The sequence below is a fragment of the Nannobrachium achirus genome, assembly GCF_963921795.1.
Source record: "Nannobrachium achirus genome assembly, chromosome: 18".
Taxonomy (NCBI): Eukaryota; Metazoa; Chordata; class Actinopteri; order Myctophiformes; family Myctophidae; genus Nannobrachium; species Nannobrachium achirus.
In genome coordinates, this window is record NC_137825.1 from 830606 (window position 1) to 841020 (window position 10415).

Genomic DNA, 10415 nt, shown 5'->3' on the forward strand with positions numbered 1-10415 from the left:
AACTTAATCAATGTGTGTTTATGAAGTATTTCAACTTAATCAATGTGTGTTCATGAAGTATTTAAACTGAATCGATGTGTGTTACAACCACAGCAACTGCTAACTCAACCTTCCACACAGCAACCTCTACAACCACAGCAACAGTTAACTCAACCTTCCACGCAGCAATCTCTACAACCACAGCAACAGTTAACTCAACCTTCCACACAGCAATCTCTAAAAACCACAGCAACAGTTAACTCAACCTTCCACGCAGCAATCTCTACAACCACAGCAACAGTTAACACAAACTTCCATGCAGCAATCTCTACAACCACAGCAACAGTTAACTCAACCTTCCACGCAGCAATCTCTACAACCAAAGCAACAGTTAACTCAACCTTCCACACAGCAATCTCTACAACAACAGCAACAGTTAACTCAACCTTCCATACAGCAATCTCTACAACCACAGAAAGTCTACAATCGGGTACAAGTCCAATGCATTGGTGGTTCTTGGTTTCAGTTTTATGGTTTTAACCCGTTCGAGGGTTCACTGTTACAATGTTATAGTTGCCACCCGTTCATGGGTCTGACTCTGTTCTGAAGGTTTTGAGGTTTTATCTGATTTAAGTTTGGGTTTAGCACATTGTTCTGATTTCACTGAGGGCATAGGCCTACTGATTGTGACACAATGCACACTGGCTGTTGTAAAGGGTTCACAGCCCACAGAGGCTGAAACTGTCCAAAACCACTCCAAGTGTTGTTGAAACGGAGACACTTGATCACAAAACGAAAAAGCATAATTGACACCTTAAGCCCTACTGGATAAACTGGGAACCTTTGCTAAAAGAGAGAAAAATGATAAATGAATCCTACAACGGGAAAGGAAACTTTGTAAAGAAACCCACAATCACACTCAATCCTCAAGCCAAAAAGTTCCAACATACCATGCAGCAACCTCCACTACCACAGCAACCGCTAACTAAACCTTCCACGCAGCAACCTCTACAACCACAGCAACCGCTAACTAAACCTTCCACGCAACAACCTCCACTACCACAGCAACCGCTAACTAAACCTTCCACGCAGCAACCTCTACAACCACAGAAACCGCTAACTAAACCTTCCACGCAACAATCTCCACTACCACAGCAACAGTTAACTCAACCTTCCACGCAGCAATCTCTACAACCACAGCAACAGTTAACTCAACCTTCCACGCAGCAATCTCTACAACCACAGCAACCGTTAACTCAACCTTCCTCGCAGCAATCTCTACAACCACAGCAACAGTTAACTCAACCTTCCACGCAGCAATCCCTACAACCACAGCAACAGTTAACTTAACCTTCCACACAGCAATCTCTACAACCACAGCAACAGTTAACTCAACCTTCCACGCAGCAAGTCTACAACCACAGCAAGTCTACAACCGGGTACAAGTCCAATGCATTGGTGGTTCATGGTTTCAGTTTCATGGTTGTAACCCCTTCGAGGGTTCATGGTTCACTGTTACAATGTTATGGTTGTAACCCGTTCGTGGGTCTGACTCTGTTCTGAAGGTTTATAGTTTTTAATTGATTTGAGTTTGGGTTTAGCACATTGTCGTGGGTCTGACTCTGTTCTGAAGGTTTATAGTTTTTAATTGATTTGAGTTTGGGTTTAGCACATTGTTCTGATTTCACTGAAGGCATAGGCCTACTGATGGTGACACAATGCATGCTGGGTGTTGTAAAGGGTTCACAGCCCACAGAGGCTGAAAAACTGTCCGAAACCACTCAAAGTGCTGTCGAAACGGAGACACGAAACGGAGACGAAAAAGCATATTGACACCTAAAGCCCTACTGGATAAACTGGAAACTTTGCTAAAAGAGAGAAAGGCAAAATTGAACAAGGCATCTAACCTGCAAAAAAAGCATTTGGGAGTGGATGCAAACTGGATCCAAACATGAGGTGCAATGTGTGTTTATGACGTATTTAAACTTAATCAATGTGTGTTTTTGAATTATTTAAACTGAATCAATGTTTGTTGTTTATGAAGTATTTAAACTTAATCAATATGTGTTTATGAAGTATTTCAACTTAATAAATATGTGTTTATGAAGTATTTAAACTGAATCAATGTGTGTTAGAACCACAGCAACTGCTAACTCAACCTTCCACACAGCAACCTCTACAACCACAGCAACAGTTAACTCAACCTTCCACACAGCCATCTCTACAACCACAGCAACAGTTAACTCAACCTTCCACGCAGCAATCTCTACAACCACAGCAACAGTTAACTCAACCTTCCACGCATCAATCTCTACAACCACAGCAACAGTTAACTCAACCTTCCACGCAGCAATCTCTACAACCACAGCAACAGTTAACTCAACCTTCCATACAGCAATCTCTACAACCACAGAAAGTCTACAATCGGGTACAAGTCCAATGCATTGGTGGTTCATGGTTTCAGTTTTATGGTTGTAACCCGTTCGAGGGTTCGTGGTTCACTGTTACAATGTTATGGTTGCCACCCGTTCATGGGTCTGACTCTGTTCTGAAGGTTTTGAGGTTTTAACTGATTTAAGTTTGGGTTTAGCACATTGTTCTGATTTCACTGAAGGCATAGGCCTACTGATGGTGACACAATGCACACTGGCTGTTGTAAAGGGTTCACAACCCCCAGAGGCTGAAACTGTCCAAAACCACTCCAAGTGTTGTTGAAACGGAGACACTTGATCACAAAACGAAAAAGCATAATTGACACCTAAAGCCCTAATGGATAAACTGGGAACCTTTGCTAAAAGAGAGAAAAATTATAAATGAATCCTACAACGGGAAAGGAAACTTGTTAAAGAAACCCACAATCACACTCAATCCTCAAGCCAAAAAGTTCCAACCTACCATGCAGCAACCTCCACTACCACAGCAACCGCTAACTAAACCTTCCACGCAGCAACCTCTACAACCACAGCAACCGCTAACTAAACCTTCCACGCAACAATCTCCACTACCACAGCAACAGTTAACTCAACCTTCCACGCAGCAATCTCTACAACCACAGCAACAGTTAACTCAACCTTCCACGCAGCAATCTCTACAACCACAGCAACCGTTAACTCAACCTTCCTCGCAGCAATCTCTACAACCACAGCAACAGTTAACTCAACCTTCCACGCAGCAATCCCTACAACCACAGCAACAGTTAACTTAACCTTCCACACAGCAATCTCTACAACCACAGCAACAGTTAACTCAACCTTCCACGCAGCAAGTCTACAACCACAGCAAGTCTACAACCGGGTACAAGTCCAATGCATTGGTGGTTCATGGTTTCAGTTTTATGGTTGTAACCCGTTCGAGGGTTCGTGGTTCACTGTTACAATGTTATGGTTGCCACCCGTTCATGGGTCTGACTCTGTTCTGAAGGTTTTGAGGTTTTATCTGATTTAAGTTTGGGTTTAGCACATTGTTCTGATTTCACTGAAGGCATAGGCCTACTGATGGTGACACAATGCATGCTGGGTGTTGTAAAGGGTTCACAGCCCACAGAGGCTGAAAAACTGTCCGAAACCACTCAAAGTGCTGTCGAAACGGAGACACGAAACGGAGACGAAAAAGCATATTGACACCTAAAGCCCTACTGGATAAACTGGAAACTTTGCTAAAAGAGAGAAAGGCAAAATTGAACAAGGCATCTAACCTGCAAAAAAAGCATTTGGGAGTGGATGCAAACTGGATCCAAACATGAGGTGCAATGTGTGTTTATGACGTATTTAAACTTAATCAATGTGTGTTTTTGAAGTATTTAAACTGAATCAATGTTTGTTGTTTATGAAGTATTTAAACTTAATCAATATGTGTTTATGAAGTATTTCAACTTAATCAATGTATGTTTATGAAGTATTTAAACTGAATCAATGTGTGTTAGAACCACAGCAACTGCTAACTCAACCTTCCACACAGCAACCTCTTCAACCACAGCAACAGTTAACTCAACCTTCCACACAGCAATCTCTACAACCACAGCAACAGTTAACTCAACCTTCCACGCAGCAATCTCTACAACCACAGCAACAGTTAACACAACCTTCCACGCATCAATCTCTACAACCACAGCAACAGTTAACTCAACCTTCCACGCAGCAATCTCTACAACCACAGCAACAGTTAACTCAACCTTCCATACAGCAATCTCTACAACCACAGAAAGTCTACAGTCGGGTACAAGTCCAATGCATTGGTGGTTCATGGTTTCAGTTTTATGGTTGTAACCTGTTCGAGGGTTCGTGGTTCACTGTTGCAATGTTATGGTTGCCACCCGTTCATGGGTCTGACTCTGTTCTGAAGGTTTTGAGGTTTTAACTGATTTAAGTTTGGGTTTAGCACATTGTTCTGATTTCACTGAAGGCATAGGCCTACTGATGGTGACACAATGCACACTGGCTGTTGTAAAGGGTTCACAACCCCCAGAGGCTGAAACTGTCCAAAACCACTCCAAGTGTTGTTGAAACGGAGACACTTGATCACAAAACGAAAAAGCATAATTGACACCTAAAGCCCTACTGGATAAACTGGGAACCTTTGCTAAAAGAGAGAAAAATTATAAATGAATCCTACAACGGGAAAGGAAACTTGTTAAAGAAACCCACAATCACACTCAATCCTCCAGCCAAAATGTTCCAACCTACCATGCAGCAACCTCCACTACCACTAAACCTTCCACGCAGCAACCTCTACAACCATAGCAACCGCTAACTAAACCTTCCACACAACAATCTCCACTACCACAGCAACAGTTAACTCAACCTTACACGCAGCAATCTTTACAACCACAGCAACAGTTAACTCAACCTTCCTCGCAGCAATCTCTACAACCACAGCAACAGTTAACTCAACCTTCCACGCAGCAACCTCTACAACCACAGCAACAGTTAACTCAACCTTCCACACAGCAATCTCTACAACCACAGCAACAGTTAACTCAACCTTCCACGCAGCAACCTCTACAACCACAGCAAGTCTACAATCGGGTACAAGTCCAATGCATTGGTGGTTCATGGTTTCAGTGTCATGGTTGTAACCCGTTCGAGGGTTCATGGTTCACTGTTACAATGTTATGGTTGTAACCCGTTCGTGGGTCTGACCAAGGGCAGCCACGAGCGCTTGTGAGTAGCTGTCAGCACATGGCTCCGGACAGAGGCTATGAAATGCCAAGATGTACTATAGTTTAGTCAGTACCATAGTCACTCATTGTATACTACATAATTCTTTGTAGCCATACTGTGCATACAGAAACAAAGTGAAACGGAGTAAAACACCAGACTATACACTGATCCATTCAACCTTAAGGAATCCAAAAGCAAAAGACACTGGTATGGAACTCCTAGTTCCACGGTTGACTATGGACGAGGTTCAATTCCCCGCAGTGTCCTGCTCATTGGGTTTTATAATAGTGTTGAATGGAACGAGAGTCTGTCTGTATCATAGTTTGTTGGGTCAGTAACAAGTCTGCACCGGTCTAGTCAGTAGTACCACAGTCAGTCTCGTTGTGAGCTTGGAGGTCTGCTATTTTCGGTGCTTTTAAACATTTCAGACCCTGCCTCTCCAACATTCTCTCCATGTCCCTGGACAGTACCATAGTTTATTTAGTCAGAATATCAGACTCTTGATGTACTTATGATCAGAAGTATACAGTATGCAGTATTACTTTATTTTGTTTATTTATTCAGTTATACGTTTTTGTGTCAGCATGTTGGCACTGGAAAAAACTGTTATTTAAATTGTGTCTGAATAATCCCGTAAAGGATGGGCTGTGAAAGACAGCCAGACACGAAAATAAAATCATTCATTCATTTAGTCAGTAACGTGGTGTAGTCGCTACCATAGTTTAGTCAGTCAGTCAGTCACCGTCAGTTCATTAGTCAATCCGTCAGTCAGTCCATCAGACCATCATTCCTTATCAGCACCCATCCGTCCGTAGGTCCGTCCGTACCCATCAGTCCATCAGTCCCCGCACAGAATTGACAAGTGCAACCTCACAATGCTATGAAGGTAGTACATGTAGGTCAATATACACGTTCCAAGCAGCAGTCTTGGTGACTTAATACTTTGTTGCTTGACTATGGTCTATTTTCAGTCATGGATTCCTTGGACTGGCACTGGTACTATTAGCATTTGAGATGATGCTCTCTCCCAAAGACAAATGTTAATGCATGGTTTGAGGGCCACACGCTGCAGATTAAAGTTTGATGTTGACCCTGAAGTCAAGAACTAGCAATATGCAACACTGCAATATTGAAGCTGTTCATGTATCATATCGCTTCTCCCTCTCACTTTTCAGCCCACTCAATGAGAAAACAACTGAAACGATTACAGGCCTACTGTTTGAATTGAATCAGACCTCGAACCCATAGCCTGTAGATGTCCATGTCTTTGCAGCTATAGTGATAGGATAGTTTGTTTTATTTCCCTCTGTGTGGTCCCCAACGCCTTAACTCTGACTCAGTACAGTACTGTAACAGTACTGCAACTGTAACAGTACCACAACTTGTTCATAGATTCCATATAGTTTCATTGTTTTGTTTCAGATATTTAACCACTTGAACCGTCAATACTTAATACATTTCACCTTTCACTCTGTACTTAGTCTGCTCTTTTTCACCTCTACACGTACCAAACCCCTTTGCCTAAAATTGCCGATCTACAAGCTCACGACGCCTCACAGCGCGAGGCGTTGTGAGCTTGTAGATCTGCTATTTTTGGTTAAGGTTCCCAGGGAAAAAAAGGTTTCTATCACACAAATATTTGGAGGACCCCCTATAGTAACTCTGAGGACCCCCTAGGGGTCCCAGACCCCCTGTTGAAGACCCTTGGTATAAGGGTTAAACTCTGACTCTGTATGTACTGTAACTATGTGTTCTATGTTGAATCAGACTCCGAACCCATAGCCTGTTGTATACATTTTTTTTTATTTGTTTGTGTTCCCTTTTTGTCCTTGGTTTAAAGTCAAAAAGTTAAAGTTGCTTTAAGAAACTACTCAACTGGGTTCCTATATGGTGCATTTGTAACTTATGACTCCCTTAAGTTGATTTTTTTAACTGTTTTATCGTACACTGGTTACAATGTTGCCCTTTAATCCTCTATATCCATGGTACAATCCAACATATTTTAGGTATACCTGATAGGCCTATAATTAGGCCTACATTTTGTAGGCCTAATTAAAACAGGTGTGTTTTCTGATGTCTCTTAAAGGAAGCATCTGAGGGGGCCGTTTTTAGGTCCAGGGGTAGGGCGTTCCAGAGCTTTGGAGCTATCGCCTCAAAGGCTCGGTCGCCCTTGGTTACTAAATTGGCCCAAGGGACCTCAAGGAGGTGCTGATCTGTGGATCTGAGTGAGCGAGTGGTAGGGTTGGGATGGATAATTTCTGAGATGTAGATAGGGGCTTGGCCATGAATTAATCTAATAGCAAAAGTGAGGACTTTGAAGTGGATCCTGTAGTGTACCGGGAGCCAGTGCAGAGAGGCTAGAATGGGAGTGATTTGACATGACTTTCTTGACCTGTGAGTAACCTGGCAGCATTATGAACCAGCTGCAATTTGTCAATGGATGTTTTATTGAGACAGGTAAAAAGTGAGTTACAGTAGCCTGAATCTAGCCTGGATGAGATAAATGCATGGACGGACATTTCAAGTTCAGAGTGGGATATGATGGTTCGGAGTTTTGCAATATTTCTGAGGTGCTCCGATCCATGCCATTTCTCACATGGCCCTCTTCTAGCGTCACCATGAGGCCTATTCTTGCAAAACACATTTTTGGACACTGCTCCTACAGATTTGGCCCTAACATTTTAAGTGTGCCTGCAGCTCGCCAAGTGTGTGCAACCTTGTGTAGCGGTTGGTGTTAGCATTAGCATTTGTAAAAAAATAAATAGGGTTCCAGGGGTCGCACAGCCATGTGTCACACATTCACACGTTTGTCTCGACGAGCTATACAACATACAAAAGATGGGCACTATCGAAAAAGTAAGACTTAAAATCTATATTTTGACGTCTTATGTAATTTTGGGGGTTTTGAAGTCAATCTGAAACAAATTAATAAATGTCATATCCACGCGTTCGTCCCGAAGAGCTATACAACATACTAAAGGACGGGCGCTTAAAACCTATTGGTTTCCGAGTTATCGCACTTTAAAAAATCTAGCAGTTGTTAGCATTAGCATTTGTCAGCATTAGCATTCGTCGAAAAAAAGTATGGTTCCAGGGGTCACACAGCAATGTGTCACACATCCACACGTTCGCCTCGGCGAGCTATACAACATATCAAAAGATTGGCACTATCGAAAATTTTGGACTTGAAATCTATGTTTTGACACCTTACTATAGTCTTATGTAATTTTGGGGGTTTTGAAGTCAATCTGAAAAAAAAAAGAATAAATGTCATATCCACGCATTCGTCCCGAAGAGCTTTACAACATACTAAAGGACGGGCGCTTAAAACCTATTGGTTTCAGAGTTATCACACTTTGAGAAATCTAGCAGTTGTTAGCATTAGCATTTGTCAGCATTAGCATTTGTCGGAAAAAAAAGTATGGTTCCAGGGGTCACACAGCAATGTGTCACACATCCACACGTTCGTCTCGACGAGCTATACAACATACCAAAAGATTGGCATTATCGAAAATTTTGGACATAAAATCTATGTTTTGACGCCTTACTATAGTCTTATGTAATTTTGGGGGTTTTGAAGTCAATCTGAAAAAAATTAATAAATGTCATATCCACGCGTTCGTCCCGAAGAGCTTTACAACATACTAAAGGACGGGCGCTTAAAACCTTTTGGTTTCCGAGTTATCACACTTTGAGAAATCTAGCAGTTGTTAGCATTAGCATTTGTCAGCATTAGCATTTGTCGAAAAAGAAGTATGGTTCCAGGGGTCACACAGCAATGTGTCACACATCCACACGTTCGTCTCGACGAGCTATAAAACATACCAAAAGATTGGCACTATCGAAAATTTTGGACTTAAAATCTATATTTTGATGCCTTACTATAGTTTTATGTAATTTTGGGGGTTTTGAAGTCAATCTGAAAAAATGAATAAATGTCATATCCACGCGTTCGTCCTGAAGAGCTATACAACATACCAAAAGATTGGCACTATCTAAAATTTTGGACTTAGAATCTATGTTTTGACGCCTTACTATAGTCTTATGTAATTTTGGGGGTTTTGAAGTCCATCTGAAAAAAAAAAAAAAGAAATGTCATATCCACGCGTTCGTCCCGTAGAGCTATACAACATACTAAAGGACGTGCGCTTAAAACCTATTGGTTTCCGAGTTATCGCACTTTGAGAAATCTAGCAGTTGTTAGCATTAGCATTTGTCAGCATTAGCATTTGTCGAAAAAAAAGTATGGTTCCAGGGGTCACACACCAATGTGTCACACATCCACACGTTCGTCTCGACGAGCTATAAAACATACCAAAAGATTGGCACTATCGACATTTTTGGAATTAAAATCTATGTTTTGACGCCTTACTATAGTCTTATGTAATTTTGGGGGTTTTGAAGTCAATCTGAAAAAAATGAATAAATGTCATATCCATGCGTTCGTCCCGAAGAGCTATACAACATACCAAAAGATTGGCATTATCGAAAATTTGGGACTTAAAATCTATGTTTTGACGCCTTCCTATAGTCTTATGTAATTTTGGGGGTTTTGAAGTCCATCTGAAAAAAATTAATAAATGTCATATCCACGCGTTCGTCCCGAAGAGCTATACAACATACTAAAGGACGTGCGCTTAAAACCTATTGGTTTCCGAGTTATCACACTTTGAAAAATCTAGCAGTTGTTAGCATTAGAATTTGTTAACATTAGCATTTCTCAAAAAAGTAGGGTTCCAGGGGTCACACAGCAATGTGTCACACATCCACACGTTCGTCTCGACGAGCTATACAACATACCAAAAGATTGGCACTATCGAAAATTTTGGACTTAAAATCTATGTTTTGACGCCTTACTATAGTCTTATGTAATTTTGGGGGTTTTGAAGTCAATATGAAAAAAAATGATACATTTCATATCCACGCGTTCGTCTCGAAGAGCTATACAACATACTAAAGGACGGTCGCTTAAAACTTATTGGTTTCCGAGTTATCACACTTTGAAAAATCTAACAGTTGTTAGCATTAGCATTTGTCAGCATTAGCATTTCTCGAAAAAAAATAGAGTTCAAGGGGTCACACAGCAATGTGTCACACATCCACACGTTCGTCTCGACGAGCTATACAACATACCAAAAGATTGGCACTATCAAAAATGTTGGACTTAAAATCTATGTTTTGACGCCTTACTATAGTCTATGTAATTTTGGGGGTTTTGAAGTCAATCTGAAAGAAATGAATACATTTCATATCCACGCGTTCGTCTCGAAGAGCTAT